Consider the following 24,164-nt stretch of genomic DNA (forward strand, 5'->3'; position numbering starts at 1 on the left):
CAGATCTATGTAGTTCTAGGTAAAAGAGACTGAAAAGATTGATAGCTTAAGATTTACGGATTTGGGACCAAGAAGCAAGTTATTTTGCTTCTCTGAAATCTTTATGCAGGTAGGAGTTGGACTTGATAATATTTAAATGAGTTTCTTATACTAATTTTATGTGACTCAGTGATTCCAATGAGAAGTTTGAAAATGACTTGATTTTATGATGAACAATGTGCATTTTAATTGGATTTGGTTCTTTATTTGTTGCTGTATCTATTCTTATCTCAAGTGAATGCAAGCCAAGCCGAACATTCCGTGTTCTCTCAAAAACCTTTCAGACTCTTTACTGTGTACTTTTATCGATCGTAATGTGTACCAGCCAAATTTAATTATAGCGATCGCAGTGTGTGTTAGTAGGATATGTAGGAATTTCAGCGGTGTCGTCCCATACCCTGCTGAATTCACCCAGCCCCCATCGCAGCATTTTATAGTATACTAGTTATGAACTAGTTATATATATTATATTAGTATAATCTCTGAAGTTAGACATTTTGGCTTAAAATCCTGGTTCTCCACTTTATGACTACTTGACTTTGGGTGAGTTGTTTTATCTCTCTGTTCCTTATTTTTTTTTTAAGTTAATGTTGTTTATTTTTGATAGAGGGAGAGGGCCAGCAAGGGAGGGCAGAGAGAGAGAGGGAGACACAGAATCCGAAGCAGGCTCCAGAGCCTGACGTGGGGCTTGAACTCACAAATCATGAGATCTTGACCTGAGCCAAAGTCAGACGCTTACTTCACCGACTGAGCCATGCAGGAGCCCCTGTTCCTTAACTTTTTTTATCTGTAAAGAGAAGAGAACCTATTTCATCGACTAGTTCTAAGGAGTTTATAGTTTCGTTCTCAAAGTACTTAGAGTAGTTCCTGGCACACAGGAAGTTTTCAACAAGTGTTAGTTTTTTCTTTGCTTCTTATATGTCTACCACATTAGAACAGAAGTCCTATAAGAGCAGGACGCTCATCAATCTTGTTCATCATGGTCATGGTTACTTTGCCTTCTCTTCCTCTTCCTCCTCCTCCTTTGCTTTAATTGAAGTAGAGAGCACGTAACATTAATCCATCTGAAAGTGTACAATTCACCGACATTTAGTGTATCCACAATGGTGTGCAATCATCGCTTCTGTCTAGTTGCTTAAATGTCCTTAATCATGTGGAGGAAATTGTCTTCTGTTTCTAGTTTGCTGAGTGTTTTTGTCATGAAAGGATGTTGGAGTTTTCAAATACTTTTTCTGTAACAATTGAAATTCGCATGTGGGATTTTCTTCAGTCAATGTAATATATTACATTGATTGATTTCCATGTGTTCACTCTTGCAGTCCAGGGATAAATTCTACTGGGTCATGGAATATAATCTTAATATACTACTATTATGCTAATATAATATACAACTGTACTACTAATATACTATTTTCTTTGCTGGCATTTGTTGAGGAATTTTGTGTATGTATTCATAAAGGATATTGATCTACAGTTTTCTTTTGCTATAACGTCTTTATCTGGCTTTGGTAATGCTGGACTTATAGAATGAGTTTGGAAGTGTTTCCTCCTTTTCTTTTTTCTTGGAAGAGTTTGAGCAGGGTGTAATAATTCTGCAAGTGTTTGGTGGAATTCACCAGTGAAGCCATCTGATCCTGGCCTTTTCTTTGTTGGGAGGTCTTTTTGATTACTGATTCAATCTCTTTGTTTGTTAAAGATCTATTCAGATTTTCTGTTTCTTATTAAGTCGGTGTTGGTAGTTTGTGTATTTCTGGGAACTTATTCATTTCACCTAGTTCATCTAATTTGTTGCTGTGTGATTATTCAAAACATTCTCTTATAATTCTTTCTTTTTCCTATAAAGTTAGTTGCAGTGTTCCCACTTTTATTTTTTATTTTAGTAATTTTCTTGGGGGGGGGCACGTCACGTTACCTAAAGATTGATCAATTTTGCTGATCTTTTCAAAGAACCTATTTTTTGTTTGGTTTTGTTGCTTTTTTTCCCTTGAACTTTCTTTCATTTAATCCACTCTAATTTTTATTATTCCCTTCCTTATCCTAGCTTTGACTTTAGCCTGCTGTTGTTCCCGTTTCTTAAGACATAAAGCTAGGTTATTGATTTGGGATCTCTTTTCTTTTTAATATGAACATTTAAAGCTATAAATTTTCCATGAACACTTTTTCACTGAATCCTATAGATTTTGGTATGTTGTATTTTCATTTTCATTCATCCCAAAATATTTTCTAATGTCACTTGTATTTCTTCTTTGACCATTGGTTCATTGTTTATGAGTGTGCTGTTTAGTTTCCACATATTTGTAAACTTTCCAGTTTTTCTTCTGCTACTAATTTCAACTGTCATTCTGTCGTGGTTGAAGAATGTGCTTTATATGATTTCAGTCCTTTAACACTTACTGAGGGGCGCCTGGGTGGCTCATTTGGTTAAACTTCCAACTCGTGATGTCGGCTCAGGTCATGATCTCATCATGATCTCACGGTCATGAGATTGAGCCCTGTGTTAGGCTCTGTGCTGGGCATGGAGCCTGCTTAGGATTCTGTCTTTCCTTCTCCCCCACTCACCCTCCCTCTATCTCAAAAAAAAAAAAAGATTAAAAAAATTTATTGAGACTTGCTTTGTGGCCCAACATATGGTCCATGCTGAGGAATGTTCCGTGTGCTCTTGAGAAAAACGTGTATTCTGCTGCTGTAAGGCGGAGTGCCTTCTCTCTTTATGTCTGCTGGGTCTGGTTGACTTACAACATTGTACAGCTCTTTATTTCCTTATTGATCTTCTGACTGCTTCTCTCCATGTTGCAAATGGGGATACAGAAGTCTCCAGCCGTTATCGTAGAACTATTTCTCCCTTTCAGTCTTTCATTTTTTTCATATTATTTTGGGATCTGTTCTTATGTCCAAATATATTTATAATTATTGTATCTTGACGGACTCATCTTTTCATTGATGTGTAATGTCACTTTTGTCTCTTGTGACACTTTTTATTCAAAAGGCTGTTTGTCTCATATTAGTACGAACACCCCTGCTCTCTTTTGATTACTGTTTCCTTGCATTTTCTTTTTCTACTCTTTCACTTTTAACCTGTTTGTGTCTTTGGCCCTAGAGTGAGTCTGTTATAAGCAGTATATAGTTGGGTCATTTTTAAAAAATCCATTCTTTCAATCTCTGCTTTTAATTGAGGACTATAATCCATGTACAGTAAAAGCAATTAGTGATAAGAAAACTTCTGCCATTTTGTTACTCCTTTTCTATAAGTCTTAAAACTTTTTTGTTCCTCAATTCCTCTATTACTCCCTTCTTTTGTGAGTAATTTTTATGTTATTTGCTCCTGTTACGTTTTTCTTTTTTTTTTTTTTAATTTTTTTTTTTCAACGTTTTTCATTTATTTTTGGGACAGAGAGAGACAGAGCATGAAAGGGGGAGGGGCAGAGAGAGAGGGAGACACAGAATCGGAAACAGGCTCCAGGCTCCGAGCCATCAGCCCAGAGCCTGACGCGGGGCTCGAACTCACGGACGGCGAGATCGTGACCTGGCTGAAGTCGGACGCTTAACCGACTGCGCCACCCAGGCGCCCCTCCTGTTACGTTTTTCTAAGTGAAGTATAATTAGCACACAGTGTTAAATTAGTTCAGATGTACAACATAATGATTCAACAATTGTATACATTACTCAGTGCCCACCACAATAGGTGTGGCCACCATCGGTCACCAAATAATGTTATTGCAGTCTTATTGAACGTATTCTCTGCTGTACTTTTCATCTCTCTGCTTAATTTTTTGAGTGTATCATTTTGATCACTTTCTCATTTCTTTTCTCTTTTGGTACATCTTTTAGTTTTTTTCTTAGTGGATACACTGGAGATTACAATTACAATTAACATAACTTTATAACAATCAGCTTTGAATTAATACCAACTTGGTTTTAATAGTGTAAAAAAGCTGCCCCGTTACAACTCCACCCCTTTAATTTTGTTAAAGGTAGCAAACGACATCTTTATACATAGTATGCATATTAACACAGATTTGTAACTTTTGTTTTCTGCATTTGTGTCTTAAGTCATATAGAAAAAAAGAGAGGAGTTAATATACCCAAAATACAATACCCCTGATTTTGTATTTACTTGTGTGGTTACTTTTACTGTTATCTTTATAGCTTCACATACCTTTGAGTTATCTTCTAGCATTCTGTCATTTCAGCCTAGAAGACACTACTTCACATTTCTGGTAAGGCAGATCTACTAGCAATGAATTCATTTAGTTTTTGGTTACCGCCTTTAGTTTTTATTGAATAGTGCATTACCGTCTCCTTCATTTTTGAAGGGTAGTTTTGCTAGACACAGATATCTTTCCTGGGCAGTTTTTTGCTTTGAACACTTTCGATGTGTCATTCCACTGACTTCTGGTCTCCAGGGTTTCTGAAGCAAAATTGGTTGTTAATATTATTTGTGTCCCTTGTGTATGACAAGTCACTTCTCTTTTGATGCTTTCAAAATTCTCTCTTTGTCTTTTGCTAATTTGACTATAATGTATCTTGGTGTTGATCTCTTAGAATTTATTCTGCTTGGAGTTTGTTGTGCTTTTTGGAGGTGTAGATTCTTATCTTTCATCAAATGGAAGGATTTAGCCATTTTTTCTTCACTCTTCTGCATGTGTTATGCATACGTTAGTCTACTTAATGGTGTCCCACATATCTCTTGGGCTGTGTTCATTTCCTGCCATCCTTTTCTCTTCCTGATCCTCAGATTGAATAATCTCAGTTGTTGTATATTCAAGTTCACTGATTCTTTCTTCTTTCTGATTAAATGTGCTGTTGAACCCTTGTAGTGAATTTTGCATTTCACTTATTATATTTTTCAACTCCAGAAAATTTCTGTTTGGTGTCTTTGATGATTTCTATCTCTTTATTGATGGTTTCTATTTGGCAAGACTTACTGTCTTCATTTCTTTTGGTTCTTTGTTTAGGTTTCCTTTGGCCCTTTGAACATATTTAACTTTTAAAACCATTGTCCCAACAAAGAAAACTCATGACCAGATATTTTCACTGGTAAATACTACCAAACATTTACAGAAGAATTAACCCCAATACTCTTTAAACTCTTCAAAAAAATTGAACAAGAGGAAACATTTCCAAATTAATTTTGAGGCCAGCTTTATGCTGATACCAAATCCAGACAAAGACACCACAAAGAAAGAAGATTACAGGCCAATCTCCATGATTAACATTGATTCAAAAATCCTTAATAAAATACTAGCAAACTAAATTTAACAGCACATTAAAGGATCATACAATGTGACCAAGTAGAATTTATTCTCTTTGATGCAAGCGTGGTTTAACATACACAAAGTAATTCATGTAATAGGCCACATTAACATATCAAAAGACAAAAATCATATGATCATCTCAGTAGATGCAGCAAAACATTGGACAAAGTTCAACACTGATTCATAATAAAACTCTCAACAAAGTGGGGTTAGAGGGAACATACCTCAACATCAATAATGGCCCTATATGACAAACCCACAGCTAATATACTCAATGGTGAAAAACTGAGAGCTTTTTCTTTAAGATCAGAAAGACAAGGGTGTCCACTCTCACCACTTTTATTCAACGTAGTACTAGAAGTCTTAGCCACAGCAATCAAATAAGAAAAATAAGCAAAAAGCATCCACATTGGTAAGGAAGAAGTTAAACTTTGTGATAGTTTGTGATAACATGATAGTACATAGAAAACTTTGGGGCATCTGGTTGACTCAGTTGGTTAAGTGCCTGACTCTTGGTTTCATTTCAGGTTATGATTTCACAGCTTCATGAGTTAGAGCCCTGCCTCGGGCTCTGTGCTAGCAGTGTGGAACCTGCTTGGGATTCTCTCTCTCCCTCCCCAACTGCTCACCGCTCCCAGTGTCTCTGACTCTCTCTCTCTCAAAAAAGAACAAAAAACAAAACAAAACAAAAAAACATTTAAAAAAAAGAAAACGTTAAAGACTCCACCAAAAAACTATTAGAAGTAATAGATTAACAGTGAAGTTTCATGATACAAAATTAATATACAGAACTCTGTTGCATTCCTATACACCAAAAACAAAGTAGCAGAAAGAAATATTGAGGAAATAATTCAACTTACAATTGCACCATAAAGAATAAAATACCTAGGAATAAACTTAACCAAGGAGGTGAAAGACCTATACTCTAAAACCTATAAAACATCAATGAATGAAACTGAAGATGACACAAATTGAAAGATATACCATGTTCATGGATTGGAAGAATTAATATTGTTAAAATGTTCATAATACCCAAAGCAATCTCAGATTCAGTAATTTCCCTGTCAAAATATGAATAGTGTTTTTCATAGAACTAGATTTCACAGAAAAGTTTAAATGCCACAGATCTCACTGCAAATCAGCAGCTTCTTTAATCACCAAACTTTCCTCTTATATGTTGTATGTTTTGGGCCGGATTCTAGAGTTCTGTAAAAGTTGATTCTGGCATTTTTTTTCTCCCAGCTCATTGATTGTCTTTAGGAGGGATGGAACTCTGGAGTTCCCTAGGCTTCCATTTTAAGTCTAGCTTTTTAGCTTCTTCTTCTTTTAATGATATTTACTGTCATCATTCACAAATGTGGATATCCTAGCACACAGATCCTCTTTCTGTTTGTATTCTTGCAAACTGCTCCTCTTTTGTAATCCTGGGAAGGAGGTCCACACAGGCCCCAGAGGTAGGTTCAGGGCCATTAGGTAGGCAATTCCATATGTCTAGTTACCAGAGCATGGTCTAGAGGGGAGGGTTCTGGCTCCAAGTGGGAACATAATTTTGGCCTGTAGATTCTTGCTAAGGAGGGGGGATGTGGGTGTGAACAGGCAGAGAAGAAACTAGATCTTTCCTAAATCTAAGAGTAGGCTGGGATGTCCATACTTCTGTATGCAAGACCCCTAACCCATGTGGGAGGGGAAGGAATGGGCCCAGTAGTTCTGTGTTCTTGACATCCTTGTAGAGTCTTGAGGAGTCTGAAAATTCTCCATTTGAACATGGCCTTCTAGGCACATAGGAAAGTATAGTTCTTTTTTTTTTTTAGTGTCTATTTATCTTTGAGAGAGAGTGAGAGAGCTCAAGCAGGGGAGAGGCAGAGAGAGAGGAGACAGAGGATCCAAAATGGGCCCTGTGCTGACAGCAGTGATCTCAATGCAGGGCTTGAACTCACAAACCGCAAAATCGAGACCTGAGCCAAAGTCAGATGCTCAACCGAGTGAGCCACCCAGGTGCCCCAGGAAAGTGTAGTTCTTAATGCAGGAGAGTGGAACATATTTTAATTAACAGTCTTTGAATTTGATTCATAACTTTCAAATATTTAGATATGTGAGGAGCCTGTGTTTGTGGTCTTGCACCAAGCATTGCCAAGTTATAAGTGGGCTGTGTAGAGATGTTTGTCTTGGACCCTCTGAAGTTTGACACTGTTGATCTCTCTCTCTCTCTACCTTGCTGTACTTCTTCATGGGGCATCAGGGACACCATACTCTTGAGTTTCCTCCTATGTCACTGGTAGCTTTTCTCACTTTCCTTTCTCACCAAGTAACATTGGAAGGCTCCAGGGCTCAGTCCTTTGTCCTTGTCTCTTTTCTATCTACACTAAAAAATTTTTTTTAATTCTTATTTATTATTTTTGAGAGAGAGAGAGAGCACAGGGGAGGGGCAGAGAGGGAGGAAGACACAGAATCTGAAGCAGGCTCCAGGCTCTGAGTGGTCAGCACAGAGCTTTACATGGGACTCAAACCCACGAACCGTGAGATCATGACCTGAGCTGAAGTTGGACACCCAACCGGCTGAGCCACCCACGTGCCCCTCTATCTACATTTCTATTGTTAGATCCCCAGATCAGACTTCTCTTCTGAACTCAAACACAGTATATCCACTTGCTTCCTTAAGGTTTTCACTTGGTTGTCTAATAGACATCTCAACTTTGTCTAATGGATAAGACACCTGTTCAACCTCAATTAAGGACAGTCTATTCTTCTGGTTATTCAGGCTTAAAATATTCTTTTTTTTTAAAGTTTATGTATTCATTTTGAGACAGACAGAGACAGTGTGAGCAGTGGAAGGGCAGAGAGAGAGGGGGAGAGAGAATCCTAAGCAGGATCCTCACTGTCAGTGCAGAGACTGATGTGGGGCTTGATCTCACAAACCGTGAGATCATGACCTGAGCCAAAATCAAGAGCTGGACACTTAACCGACTGAGCCACCCAGGCGCCCCTTAAAATATTTTCTTGACTCTTCTTCCTGTCTCTCATACCACACCCAGTCATTCAGGAAATTATCTTGGCCTTGACCTCAAAATCCTGTATTTTGGATCTTACCACTTCTCACAACCTCACTAGCATTACCCTGGTCCAGGTTACCATCACGACTTTTCAGATTGCTGCTAGAGCCTTCTGACTAGACATCCAGGTCCTACCCTCATCCACTACAGCTATAGTGATTCTGGTAAAGCTAAGTCAGATTGTGTCACTCCTCTTCTCAAAATATCCAATGACTCCCCATTTCATTTAGAGTTAAAGTGAAGGCCCTTTCAGTAGTTCATAGGTGAGCATATCACCCAGTTCTGGCCAGTGAGAACCAAGTATAGGAAACTTATTCAAACTTAAAGAAGGTGCGTTCTCTCTTTGGTGCTGGATTTGAGGCTAGAGGATAAAAGCCTGGATTTGGAGGAAGGTATTTGCCAGGTGGGGTTGATCTGCCGGGGATGGAAATGCAGAGAAAAATGGCTGAGAGACACAGAGATACCTTCTGGACTGTGCAGCTTCATTACAGGCCAATAAGTAACACTGCTTGGCTTAAAGCAGATGCGTAAGGAATTGTGTTTTCTATCTTCTGAAACCAAGACTCTTGACTAAAACAGGGTGAAGGAAGAGGCAGAAATTGACATTCACCGAGCATTCTCTTTTGGTTGGACATTATGCTCGGTGAGTTACACTAATTATCTTATTATATTCAATCATTCCTTCTCTTATTTGTTTACAGTTTTAGTCCATTTCCCTTACCTATAATTATCTTTCCATTCTTCTCTGGGAAATGCTTTAAAACACCTGATCAAAACTCTTATTTCCATCAAAATACATTTACTTTGAATCCCATTAATATTCATGTAAGTAGTTCATTTCTCCATGTTAATTCCTAGTTGCTCATACATTTTTTTGTGTGCATTTATGAGAGTGTGTTTCTATTTAGACTGGAGACTTTCTGGTACCAAAGACAATACCTTGTATTTCTTCTTTATCCCATCTCATCATCTAGTACCATTATTTATTTTTCCCAATGGACTTCTCACATATTATTTGTTAAAAATATTATTTGCAACAGGATACTATAGTTTTTATGGGCGCTTTAAAATAATTTATTTACAATAAAGCATCTAAGAAAGATTATGTTTATTTTACACTTCTAGAAATTTAGACAAAAACATGTAAAGTGCTGAGAATAATGCTAGGTATATGATTAAATACTCAATAAATATTGTTGTTGTTGTTGTTGTTGTCGTCTGAGAACTCTCCCACATTGGCATTTTCTATTTGTCTTACAGCACATAATTCTGTCTTATGATATGCCCATGTATGAGTACATCTTACTCCATATAGTATACAACAGACCTCTTGAGGCTGGGCCACTTGTCCTGTGAGTGTTAAGGGAGCACAGTGTGGAAGAGTGGAAAACACGTGAGCTTATTTTATTTTTAAATTTTTTTTCAAGATTTAATTTAAATTCTGCTGAGTTAACATACAATGTACTATTCGTTCCAGGTGTACAATTTACTGATTCATCTCTTATATACAACACCTGGTGCTCATCGCTAGAAGTGCCCTCCTTAATCTACATCACCTATTTCACTCATCCCCCTACCCGTGTCCCCTCTGGTAACCATCAGTTTGTTCTCTATAGTTAAGAGTCTGTTTCCAGGTTTGCCTCTTTTTTCCCACCTATGTTCATCTGCTTTGTTTCTTAAATTTCCCTGGAACATGGGCACTGTGTTTTCTTATTCAACATATTTTATTCCCAACGCCTGGCAGACAGTAGTTGCTCTCGAAATTCTTGCCGATCCAAACCTCTTAAGCGTCTTATGTCTATCTTCACCTGGAAAATCGTTCTAGACTTGTCTGAAAGAGTTCATTAAGCTGCTGCTGTTACTTTCACTTAAAATAAATTCATATATATGAATATATAGAAAGAGGATGCACACATAGATTCCGGGAAGCATGAGCATTGTGTATCTTTAAAACCCTGAACATTCTGTGGGATTCATGACCATGTTTTTCCTTGTTTAATGAAAAAGTAGACCCACTGGAAGACGCCGATGTATCTGTACTCACTCTGTTGCTTGAGTATTGAGAAAACCTTTCATCAAGCAACATGTGGGTGAATCAAGTGCTTCCAGAAACCAGAGTCTCATGGCCTTGTTGGAGCCAAGTGCAGCTCAGGCTGACTTTGTCTCCATTGTCTCTCCATCACATCCCTCTCCTCAAGAGTCACTTTTAGCAGACATCGTGAACTGTGCCAAAGCATATGGGTGTACCAAGAGGTGGGGGGCAGGTGCTCTGTTTGGCATCTGAACCTGCCAAATAGACTACACTTTGCATTTCTGGCTCTTTCACGCATCCAGTTTCCAACTCTAAGAGCTCCGCAGGTTTAGGTTTTCATCAAAGCCACAGGTACATTGTTTTTCTGAATTTCCATCACTGCTACTTGAATACATTTTTTTCTGATTCCTATAAAATTGATTCCAGTGTTTAACATCTATTCAGACCAGCGATTGAATTAGCCTCTTCAGACTCTGTGACTGTGTGACATAAAAATTATTTGTTTTCTGTACAGCCTTTAGATTCTAGGTTCCTAATTGATTATTCTTTGTTGTGACCCACCCCAAGAGTCAAGCCATTTTGCCTCGAAATGAATCAACTTAGATTAATGGAGTTCTAATTTGAAGATAAAATCAGTTGGCCTCCAAAATCTTCGCTCACTTCCATGCACACAGATACTATGACAAATATGTGAAGAGCGCATTTGACTTTGAAAAGCTTTTTCTCTCTCCCACTTGAGGTAATATAAGTAGCATTAGTTCCACTTGACAAGGCAATCCAGGCACGTGTTTGCGTTCAGAATTATACAGAAGATATGTAAAAAACGATGTCAAAGATGGCAATTAGAAAGGATGCCCTTATGTTACGAGGGTGCTGGTATATCTTAGTCTCACTGATTCAACATGTATTTATTGCCACATGCAGTTAGGCCTTTGTCTTCAAAGAATCTGTCAATGATAATGTGGTAGCAAGGAGTAAGTGGAAAAAATTACTAATAGGTCTGAAAAGTAAGTCAAAGTCCTCTAGAGATTTAGCAGAGGTGACACTTCTCATCGATTGTGGGAACCTTCCTGGAGGAAGGATCACTTGAAAAGAGAGTTTATTGTTTTCCCATTTCATCAGGGGTTGACCTACTTCAGGGTCACACTGAGTTGTTCTGAAGTAATCCATTTTGTGCCATGTTTGCTCTTCTACCAAGTAGTGCCTCAGAGAATGGATATATTTTGATATTCATTTATGAAACAGACATTTCTCAAGCATCTACTTGGAGATGCCAAGACAGACATATTTTCTGTCGTGGCTCTGAAGACCCTTGTATTTCTTGGGGCCAGCAGTCGAAAAGCAGATAAATATGAAAATAACAAGTAAAGATGGAGTAAGTGCTGTGATGAAAGTTCAAGAGAGAATTGTCCAAAGGCCCTGTGTCTTTGCCCTCCCCACCTCATCTGGGAACACGCAGGATTGGCTGTAGTCTATCTCAGAAGTTTGAAATGAGTTTTCAAGACTTAGAAAATGAGTACATTTGATTTGGTATGGTCATGTTTGCCAAACAAAGGGTTGCTGTCCTTCATTTCACGTTAAAATAGTGATGGTAAAAAGTGCCTTCTGATATTTCCATAATGCCTAATTCTCTAGCTGCGTGGGTCTCCACTCTATGGATCTGACCCTGTGTATTTATACCCAGGATATCGTAGTTTGTCTCAAGGTCAAACGCATCACAGAAGTTTATTTGCCCTGGGTGTTTAGAAGACTCTTTCTGGGGCAGTGATCGATTGTGTTCCTTTTCCCCTAGTGGACTATAATGATTGGAACATTGAATAAGAGCTTCTAACAGAATAAGGTGTTTTTATGTTTTGTTTTGTTTTTTTTTTACAAGTTTATTAATTCATTAGGTAAGAACCTCAATGGATATTTTAAAAGACAAACTTCTGCTTTTCTGTCTTTAGAGAACTAGGTGGACATTGTCCCTCCAAATTCATTGCCCACGCTGCTCCCCTTGAACCCCACCCTGTCTTCCCTGCTCCTTCTTCAGATTTCAGGTCGGGTTCTGTGGATGAGAGCCTGGAGAATGGGAAGGGGGTGAAGTTGGTGTCTTTGACCCCTGAATGCCTCTGGCAAGAGCTGCCATGGAAAGTGTGTACTTCTTCCAGAAGTCACAGCTCCTCTTAGGAAACCTCCCCAGGGAGCTGCCCTCTTCCCCCACTCCTTCATGCTCTATTTTACTCACCCCTTACCATTTCCCCTACCCTGCTCACACCTTCACAGTCTCTTAACACTCTTCAAATTATCCAGTTTGAGTGTACCATCTGTTTCCCACCAGGGCCCCTACCGATACACAGGAAAACTAGATTCGTGAGTTGAACTACTTATTTGTGCTGGAAATCAGAAATTTATTTTATTTTGGCCTCTGCAAATCAGTTTCTACTTAATATTCTTCCTTTCTTTTTGCCCCAGGAAACAGAGTTAAATGACAATTTCATTTCAATTAAAAAAACATTATAATATGAGGTCATGACCAGTTTGTAGTCTGCTTGTTGGGATGGGCTCAAACTCTACGAAACATACTTTTGAGTAAGTTACAGTGTTTAAAAAATGGAGTGATACACTCACATATTTTATTGGTTAGCAATCAATTTAGCCGAGAGAAGCAAAGACCCAACATAACAGTGACCGATCAAGACAGAAATGAACTTCTCAGCTTCATAAAATGTAGGATGCTGATAGTCCAAGATAAAAATGACAGCTTCATTCTTCAAAGCCCTTGGGGGCACAAACTGTCCACCATTTCTCCAGCCAGGAGGAAGAATAAGAGGCAAAGAAGAAAGGAGAGTCATGATGCATGTCAGTTGTTCTTAATAAAGATGCCCATGCCACTTCTGCTCTAGTGTCATCCAGTGCAAAGTCTCATGGCTGCAGCTGCCATTGAAGCTGAGGGACACAGTCTTCATTCGGGGCGGCCACTTATCCAGCTCCTACTACCCAACTGGGGTTGCTGAATGGTTTCTATAAAGAGCACGACAGAAATTAGTTTAGGTCTTGTGGACTACATCCAGTGTCTGGTTCTCCTCCTCCTTCTTTGTCTCCTTTTTAGCTTCCCGTTTCCTCTGTTCCTTCTTTTTCCTTCTTCACCTCCTCCTCCTTCTTTCCCTTCTTCTTCCAACTCCTTAGAAATATAAAAACTCTTCTTAGCTCATGGGCCACCCCAAAACAAGTTTCAGTCCAGATTTCACTCAGAAAGTGAAGTTTGCCATCCTCTGCCATAGAAGAAGGGGAGACTGGGAATACCTAGCGGTCTCTGCATTTGTGGGCTGTTAGGATAAGATCAATGCTGAAACAGGTGACTCCCAGATTTCACCGGTTTAATGCAATGAGTTGATTTCTCTGTCACATCACAGTCCAACGTGGACTGGTAAAGAATGTGTGTGAGGAGGGGCTTCTGTGCCCTGTGTGGTCATTCATGGAGCCCGACTCCTCCCACTGAGTTGTAGGCACCCTCTGTGTTCAGCTGGTACAAAAGGAGACCGAGAGGAGAGAGAAGGTATGCGTACCCTGAACTGTTGATACAGATCATATTCCCTGAACGGCTGATACATACCATATTCATTGGCAAGACCTGTCCCCTGCAGCCCTTCCCCACCTGTACGTGTAAAGGGCCTGGATTCAAGACCCATTTCAGAAAAGAGTTTGGTGCTCCAAAAGAGGGGGGTATGTTGTTTAATGATATGGCTCCTTAGTTTCCTCATCTATACAATGAGGAATGTATTACTACCCATTTTATACATACTTTATTTTATTTTATTTTATTTTATTTCATTTTATTTTATTTTTTTAACGTTTATTTATTTTTGAGACAGAGAGAGACAGAGCATGAATGGGGGAGGGTCAGAGAGAGGGAGACACAGAATCGGAAACAGGCTCCAGGCTCCGAGCTGTCAGCACAGAGCCCGACGCGGGGCTCGAACTCACGGACCATGAGATCATGACCTGAGCCGAAGTCGGCCACTTAACCGACTTGAGCCACCCAGGCGCCCCAAACATACCTATATTTTAAAGATGTAAGTCAGTTCACATAAAGAATTTAGACCAGTATGTGGCCCACTGGCAGTGCCATTTTAAGAAGGGAGTCTACACAGTGATGAATCTCACAGCCTCTGAAGCCAGACTAGGTGGATTTGAGCCCAGGCTCCTCCATTTGTCCCAGATCCCTCCATAGATCCCTCCAGGTGGGTCCTTTAACATATCTTGTGTTGAGCTCTTCATTTTTCTTTTACAGTTGTTATAGGAATTAAATACATAAATATATAAAAGTACTTAGAATAGAGCCTGGAACATAGGGAGTAGTCATTAAGGGTTGACTACTAGTATTGCTCTGTATATTTTTATGAAATTAATTTTTAGACTATGTATTGACTCCCCAACAGAAAAGACAAGGAGTGGTCACCGTTCTCTCTCCTCCTCTTCTCCCCTCTTTTCATACCAATGTTCAGTGATGACATTTTTAGCTCTTCTTATAGTTACCTTTGACAGTTCACCCAATTCATTTGAGGTGCTCTTTCTGTTCCATCACCTTTTGCCTTTTTCTGTTGACTCCCTTCTTTATAACGTGAGAAGCGGCCCTTCTACCTTCTCCTCCACTGTCCTGTCTTCCACGATCCATTTCCCATCAGCATACACTGTTAGGATGGCTGAGATTGTACATGTGTACATGCCATCTGCATGCACGAGTCTTCCTTGCCTTGTTAATGGATTTATGATAAAAGGTGAAAAGTAATAAGCACTATTTATGTCATTATAACCCCACAAATAGTTTTATTTTAGGCCAAGAGGCACTGTGCAGGCACTATGCATCTACCTGCCTGTGCCAAATGCCCTGGTTCTCTAAGGAGATTGTTTCCAGTATCAAGGTCAAATCAACTCTTTTCTTACATACACTCCCCTTTTTTTCCCTTAAAACGAAACCACAGCTTAACCACAGTTGTTTAGTGGGACTGTGGGTCTTTTCTATATTTTTGGCCTTTTCAGAATTTCTGTGTGCTCCCCCCCCCCCCCCCGCCACACTCCAGTCATTCTGTTTATTTTATCTACTCTCTTTTCCTGGCAGAGATGATTCTTCCTCCCACCGCTTTTTCCTACAATTGCACCATTCATTCTATTCGGCCATACTGTCTCTGACCCCCTGATCCTTTACCTATCTAAAAATGTCTTCATGGAACTTTCACTCTGGAATAAAGTTTGGTTGGAGGTAAAATTCCAGGTACAAGTTATTTTTCCTCAAAGCTTTTAAAGTATTATCCTACTAACTTAGCAACGGTGTGGCCAATGAGGAGTCTGACGCACTTGTATTTGTCATTACTTGGCAGTTGACTCCCCACCCTCACCCCCACCCTCCACGGGAGCTCTTAGTGCTCTGAAATTTGACAGTCATGAGTCTGGGTTTCAGCATTTTTCATCTATTGAACTTTGGGCCTTTGTAGTCTGGAAATTCAACTCCCCCATCACTATGAGAAATTCTTTTCTGTTATTTTTTTGCCCTCACTTTCTTAGTTTGTTTTTCTAAGGCTCTTAGCTGAATATTGCATCTATTGAACCGGTCTCATTCATATTTTCCATCTTTTGTCTTTTTCCTTTATGTAACAGAGAATTTCCTTTTTCTTGACTTTATGTTTTAGGCTTTCTCTTCAAATTTTTATTTCAGCAATTCCATGTTTAGCTTTTAAGACTTTCTGCTTATTTTCTTATTTTAAAAAATTTTACATATAATCTTTATCCTCTTGTATGGAGCCAATAATTCACTTAACATCTTCTTTTTTAATGTTTAGTTATTTATTTTGAGAGAGAGACAGAGACAGAAACAGAGACAGAGGGAGAGAGAATCCCAAGCAAGCTCCACACTCCCCATGGAGCCCAACGTGGGGTTCCATCTCACAACCACAAGATCATGACCTGAACCGAAATTAAGAGTCAGATGCTTAACCAGCTGAGCCATGCGGGCGCCCCACTTAATATCTGTAACTTTATTATATAGCATATTCACTTTTTAATTTCTGTACCCTGAATTTACTCTATTTCCTCTGGGGTCAGTTTTTTTTAACTTGTATATTTAGTCTTTTTCCTACAAGATCGTTTTCTTATGGGGCTAATGATCTGTTTGTACTTTATTGGGTAGACAATGTACCTTTTCTTTGCTATTGCATATTTAACATTTAAAAAAATCTTTATTCTTTTTTTGAGATTCTGTGTAGAGTTGGGAAAGGAAGGGTTTAATGATTATGAATCTTTGCTTTTTGGTGAGGAGATGAGAAATGGTTAAGTTGATGGTCCTACCAAATGCCAGGACAGGAAGGGTCTTTTTCTGGAAGTAGAGTTACATGCATTAGAATGCTTGGATCTTCCCAGGCACTTTATTCAGATTCCTCAGAGAAGAGCTGTTATATTTTAGCCTAACTGGAAATTTCAGCTGCTTACACTCTGTGGGCACAGTTGGAGGAGTTTGGGTGGTGATGGGAGCCACTGATGTAGCTGATCTGAATTAAAGATGTGATCTTACCCTTATTTCTTACTCCTGTTCACACCTCACCTGTCACTCTAAGACTGTGGAGTTTGTCAGAGATACTTGGCCAGACCTCTTCTGCAGCCCCCTGATCACAGATCCTAGGACATAGTCTTCTCCATGCATTTTGTGCATCAATCCCCTCCCCTCAACTTTTCATCTCCCAGAAATGTGTTGAAGTCGTCGCTGATTGGCAGACCCCTCTCTGGTTACCTTTTATGTTCTTTGCATTCCTCTTATCAGCTTTAACTTTCATTTAATTGGGGTGTCAGGAAAGGTAAGAGGCAAATCCCGCCGACTAGTTTGTTTTCTAGAGTTAGAAGTCTAAAGTATCTTTTTCATTGAAAAACAAGTGATGTTTTTTTCTCGTTCAAGAATTAAAGATTACAAAGGGGTGCCAGAGTGGCTCAGTTGGTTACAGGTCCAACTTTGGCTCAGGTCATGATCTCACAATTCGTGAGTTCGAGCCCTGTGTCGGGCTCTGTGCTGACAGCTCAGAAGACCCTGGAAGCTGTTTCGGATTCTGTGTCTCCCTCTCTCTCTCTGCCCACATTCTGTCTGTCTGTCTCTCTCAAAAATAAATAAACACTAAAAAAACTTTTAAAAAGAATTAAAGATTATGTTATAATTCTCTATATATTGAGACAACATAGTATATTACCCAAGTACATGAACTTTAGAGTCTGAGTAACTTAAGTTCAGATTTTGTAACTGCCACATTTGTGCATCTTGGACTTCTTGTTTGTAAATGGGAATAATAAAAAAATATATATATATACATACATACCTTAGAATCAAAGGGTAGAATAAATATAAAGCAATAAACACGGTTTCTGACCCATGGAAAGCTTTGCATAAAATTAGCTTTATTATCATTTGTTAAATCCTTTTAACTTTTAAAGTTAAATATATATGTAAACTACATGTTCTGGTATGTTATTGATTAAAATCATCTTTCATTAGAAGTGGCAGTTATTATATGGGATTTTAATCAGGTTTAATATATTGCACCAAGGAGATAAGACAGTCTCCAAAGGTCTTGTTTAAAATGAAATTATTTTAACATTTCTCTACGTCTTCAAAAAAGTTAAGACTCTAGTACTTTGTTACACAAACTCCGTATTAGCTTTGGGGAAAAGAATAAGGTTTCTTTTATGATATCTGGCTATTAAATGGCTTAAATGTTTAGAATGCTTTGGGGGCAATTAAAATTACACATAAAAGGAGTCTTAATAACTTTTTGATAATAACAAAAGTTCTGACTAAATTTAAATTGATTTTGTGCCTTAGTATTAATAGCTGTACAGCTATTATACAGCTATTAATGATGATACAGCTATTATAATTACAGCTATTATAATAAATGAGGGAATTATTTTACTGGTTAAGCATTACATTATCATCTGCATAAAATGGTAATTTTTTTTGCTCCTTGAAAATACTTTATTAGCATATCCATACTGTGTGTTTATGTTAGCTAAGAAGAGAATACCTTCTCAATAGAATGTATTTCCTTTAATGTAGCAGGAAGTATGAACACTTTGAAGTGAAAAGATAATTGGCTACTTAAAATACATTTAAAAGTATTTGAAGCATGTGGAGTCTGGATTTTAAAAGAAACATTTTGCAAATCTGTAATTAAATAAGGTAATCTCATTCTTCTACTTGTTAGCTTGTGAAGCAGTATTCATCTATCAGAAATTGTTGATTCATAGCCGTGGTTTTAATCCCTTTGGTGATACCTTTAATTCACTTACAAATGACTCTCTGTGTGAAAGGTCACAGCCGATGTGTCCTATACAGTCCTTTACGGCCAGCGATGCTTCCACTGTGTGTGAGGGATTTGGGTTTTGGCCATGGAGACATTGCTCCTAGGACTAATGGAACTTTTATAAAGCCAGCACGGTCCCTACCGTTTGTTCTTCGGGGAGATTTTATAACCAAGCTTTAATGATAGAAATGTCTATGGTTGGTACATTCAAGGACATCTTTCCCAGCTCTGTGAGTAAAAGATATGATCACCTCATATAAAGTAGGAAGGGGAGACGAGGAGCATGAACCTGAACAGTGCATCTGGGAGCAGTTCGAGGCACGGTGCTTTGTAAAATATGGTAGTAAAACCCGACTCTCCTGAAGCTTTATTGTCTGGCGGGTTAGTAATGGCCTGCTTTATTTCTGCACGCAGGGCATTCACTTCCACTCGGTGCCCCTACCTCTGCCCTGGCTAAAGAGCTTTCCTTCACTGAAAACTGATTTCGAACCCTCCCATCCCTTGTTTATCGTGAGTATGTTTCCGTATCCCACTGACAAATAAAACACCTGCTTGCTTAGTCAGTGCAAGAGCTCTGGAGCTGTTGACATTTTGAGTCATTCTGTTTTGATGAATACAGGTAACGTGTTTCCAGATTGCTGCCTCATCCATATGTCTCTCCCCCCCCCCCCCACAAAAATGAAAGTATACCTTGTTCTTTAGTTTTACCAGTCACTTTTTTATGACACTTACAAAGGTCAGCATCAGAAATATTATCGCCGTGTGTTATATAGTTGTACAGGAGTGGCAGGGATAAACGTCTCATCTCTGGGATCTTGTAAAATGTTCTCAGGAGAAAGTAGCAAAATGAGGTGGATAAAGCAAGCTGAGTCCTGGGTTCTAGCTCTTTACTATTCAAAACGTGGTCCCTGGAACGGCAGCCTCAGTATCTCAGCGTCCGTTCGAAATGCAGCATCTCAGGTGCTTCCAAATCCGCCTCGTAGCAGCGCCTCGTAGGAGGTTCGTGTGTATGCTGAAGTTTTAGATGCACTGTCCCAGCTGACGGACTCATGGAGGTGGTCCTGGAAACCTTCGATAAGAGATTTTACAACATACTATCATAATACTCATGCCCTCATCCTCTCTGGAACGTTATCAGCACTCCACAAATGTTTGCTGAATGAACAAACAAAAGACCTAAGTTGCTCTTTAGCAACAGTTGTTGGTCTCCTAGACTGTGTTGGGCATTAGAGTTCTATGAAATCCCATAGAAGATCCTAGAGTTAGTCAGTGTGTGTGTGTGTGTGTGTGTGTGTGTGTGTGTATCTTTCAGCTTCAATTTTTGTTCTGGATTCCTTCCTTGAATAAAGTTTCTTTTCTCTTTCTTGTTTGCTTCTGAGTATAGCACATTTTCAAAGAGGGTGGTCTTTGGAGAGCTTTTTCTTTAAATAACAGGAGGGTGGATATTCTTTTGCAGCTTATAGGGCATCCTGCCTCATGTTGGTGCCCTCCATTATGCCATCCATGATGGAGCTGGGAGTCCACGGGTCCCCGAGGCCGACCAAGGGAGCCACACAGAACCTTAGGTCTCATGTGTGGCACTGTAACGATGGGTGCGTAGAGCCAGGAGAATCTCATGAATCCATCTAGGGAGCGTGCATCGAGTGTATGTTCTCAGTCATAGCAAATTTCTGACCACAGACTTTTGGGGAATAACCAAAAAATCTGAACAACAGTCTAAATAGAATGAAAATTCTAATGTTGGCCCTATAAACTGATGGGAGATTGTATCAGTCTAGACTGCTTTTTGTTCTCGGAAGTTACCTTAGGTAGAAAAAGCACCTTTCCTTTGCTGGGAAGAATTCTGGAGAATAGTACCAGAGTCTTGTTTGGAATCTGCCACTGCAAAGGCACTGGCACTTTTAACAAGTGATGTCACTATTTTCCGGGGCCCCTGGGGAATTCAAGTTAGGGAAGAGTATAAATTATAAGTATGCTGACAGCCTCTCTTATGGAACTTGACGCAAAGTTAAGACGTTTATTGTTTTCACAATCATAATGCAACCACTGTTTTAATCTACCGTGTTCATCTAGTTGTTAATATAATAAGCCATTGGATTCATAATGAAAGGACAAAATCTCAGTTTGCCCTACATCTCAATTAAGATGTGTCAGTCCAGATATCGTCGCTCTTCACAAATTGGTTAGTAAACATGTGGCAGATGCTGTATTAGTTTTCTATCGCCTCCATAACAAATCACCACCAATGTAGCGGCTTAAAGCAACACAAGTTTGTTTCTTATAGTTTTGGAGACCAGAAGTCTGACAAGGACCCACTGGGTTAAAATCGAAGGGTTAGCAAGGCCAGGTTTCTTCCTGTAGGCTCCTGGATAGGCTCTGCTTCCTTGCCTTTTCAGCTTCTACAGGCTGTCCACTTTCCTTGGTTCACGACCCCTTTCTTCACCTTCAAGGCCAGCAAGGGTAGATAGAGTCTTTTCACATTGCGTCACTCTGGCCTCCTCCTATGGCCCCCTCTTCCACTTTTAGGGGACCCCGTGATTACACTGTGCCCACTTGGACAGTCTGGGATATTCTCCCATCTCAAAGTCAGTTGATGAGGAAGCTTAACCCCATCTGCAGCCCACCCTCCCCTTGATTCCCCTGTGCTGTGTAAGCCAACATACTCCCAAGGTTCCAGGGATTGGGACGTGGACGACTGAAGGAGGCGAATATTCCACCTACCACAGAGATTTGGGAAGAAATGATCTCAAAGTCTTAGCGAATTTATAGATATTTTTAGGTTACTTTCTTCAGTTTCTTAAGAAGTCGAGCCCTATAATTTGCGTCTTTTTCAACTCCTCGTCAACCATTTCGTCCTGGTGATTTGCCAGGCAAAAGGGCTTTGACTCCTCTCTTTCTGTGTGATTGATTTCGGGATCCCCAAAGTAAACAACAACAAAATAAACACACTTTTATCAGAAACGGATTGTAATGCATCTGTGTGTCAATCTGGGATGTGTGTCTAAGCTACACCTTTGCCATGTGCGCTGCAGGGGGGAGTTAGGTTGGGGGCGCTTGGGAGAGAATAGACTTCCATTGTATTCAGCACGATCTAGGGCAACTGCCAGTGTAATGCACTCTTACATTTTTATACTTTTGGTCTGGGGATTCCAGGAAATCTTACATTTTCAGTTATGCTTATCTTAAATTCAAGAAAGGGATACGAAGTACTGTAGCCTTGAGGTGTTGCTCGGAAGCTCCCTGCTAATTGTTCTCGAGGTTCCTTCTAGGACACTGTATTCTTTGACTCTTCTCACCGTACCAATGAATTCAGCGGCAATGGGAGACATGTTTTTAAGTTGTGCTTTGGAAGCAAGTGGAGAACAAACAGCACCCTTCTTCCTGGGACAGAGAGCACCAGAGTATGTCATAAGAAATGTGGACTTTTGCAGGCGTTGAGAGAGGTGGTCAGGAAGAGGACAGATGACAAGGCGAAGGAAATCAAAGTGCTGTAGCAGCAGATGCTCTTTGGGAATCAACAGGGACGGCCCATTTCTGCTGGTTTTGGGTACACATGAAATTCCGTCCAGGTGACCTCAGAGGTCACAGACATGTAATGAAGAAGGTGGGAGTAGACTTTCTGAAACACAAAAATGTGGCTCTTGTTGATGTGGTCGTAGAGCCGCTTGTCTCTGCTTTTGCAGTATGGGAACCAAGTGGGTGAGGACCAGAGAAAGAAAAAGTGAGGATTTCTCTATTTATTCATGGGAATCAGAAACAAATCCAGGCTTTAGAACACCTCAAAAGCACACCAGTGAAATGTGCCAGGATTTGAAGACTCACTGTTGTGGACTTGATGATATTTCTGTGCTTTAGCTTTATGGAGAGTTTGAAAGAATTTCGATGTTGGAAAATGTCCTCTCTCCTTCTTAGAGTCGATGCTCAAAGTCTAGCTGTATAGGTCCACCCTAGCTGTGTGCCAAAAGATGAAATCATTTTTAAAATAGTTTTTTTTTGTTTGTTTATTTGTTTCAAAGCAGATTTACAATGTTAAATTGCCTCTACTTTGAGTTAGTAGCCACAAGAAATAAGACTTCCGAGAAGCCCTCTTATCTTACGTGTAAACTAACCTCACTCCACACAACTTAACACTTTACAGCAAAATTAATACAGGGTTAAAGGCAAAGCAGTGTAACTTACAGAGAACAGCAGTGGTAAAACATTATTTGGCAAATTATTTAAAATGTTCCTAATGCCAATATCAAAGGGTGAGAAAACTTAATAGGCGTAGGAAGAGAAGAGCAATTAAAGGTGTCAAAAGATCCACAAAAATCAGTAACATCCAAGCAGCTAAAATAGAATTTAAAAAGAGGTGGAGGAGGAAGGGAAAAATGACAGCAGTAGCCTCCATGTGGCCATGAGCAAGGGCCCCGGGCTGGCCCCAAGCTGTGCAAAGTGGGGATCCAGGGTGCTGGGGGAGTGAGCTGAGCTGCCCTTGGCCTCAGGCCACATACCCTAGGCCCAGCGGCCTCCATTGAGCTGTGTTCAAGTTCAGTGCCTCAAGGGGAAAAGCCAGGAGGTAAATCTGTCAAACTGAGATCTCCTGAGTGATGTCCAGACCTTTGTTGGAGGCAGGACTCTAAAGTAGTGCCCAAGGGCTGTCCCTCCTGCTGTCCATGCCTGGCATGATTTCTGGGGCTATGACTGGGATGGCATCGCCTCCTGTGATTAAGCTTTGTTGTGCAGCGCAGTGGTCGAGAGGTCACAGGGAGAGGAAGCAGGGCACGTGACAGATATTTTCCATTGTTGATTCTGAAGGTGGAAGGAGCCACATGGTAGGGACTGAGCATGGCCTTTAGGAGTTTTGGGGCATCCCCAGCTGACAGCCAGCAGGAGAACAGGGGTCTCGGGTTCAGCAGCAGGGGACCGAATCTTGCCATAGTCTGGCTGAGCATGGAAGAGACCCGCCCCCCCCCCCCGGCCCCCACCAAGGCCCAGATGTGCCCAGATCCTGCCAGCACCTTGGTTTCAGTCTTGTGAGACCCCGAATGGAGAACCCAGTCACTCTGCATGGACTTCTGATCTAAAGAACCGTGAGCGAGTGCAAATGCATTGTTTTAGGTTGCTGAGTCTGTAGTAATTTGTGATGCAGCTGAGAAAAACTAATACACTCTCCACATTAATTTTATAAAGTAATGTTTCATTAATGGAAGCCATGAAACTCCTTTTCTGTCCCGAGTGTTTCTCTGTTATGACCAACTCATAAAGTGTTTGAAATACAAATTTTATATATATTTTTATTGTGCATTAGGAACCACCAGAAGATACGCCATTAAAAAAGAAATTCCCTGAAATTGATATAGCCATATTCCCTACATTTTAAAAAGTTCACCTGAGAATCACATTTTCTTTCAGAAGATGCTGTCCAATCCATGCTGACATTCTTTTTTTTTTTTTTATAAAGTTTATTTACCTTGAGAGAAGGGGA

Source organism: Panthera uncia, chromosome F2, assembly GCF_023721935.1.
Source record: "Panthera uncia isolate 11264 chromosome F2, Puncia_PCG_1.0, whole genome shotgun sequence".
Lineage (NCBI taxonomy): Eukaryota > Metazoa > Chordata > Mammalia > Carnivora > Felidae > Panthera > Panthera uncia.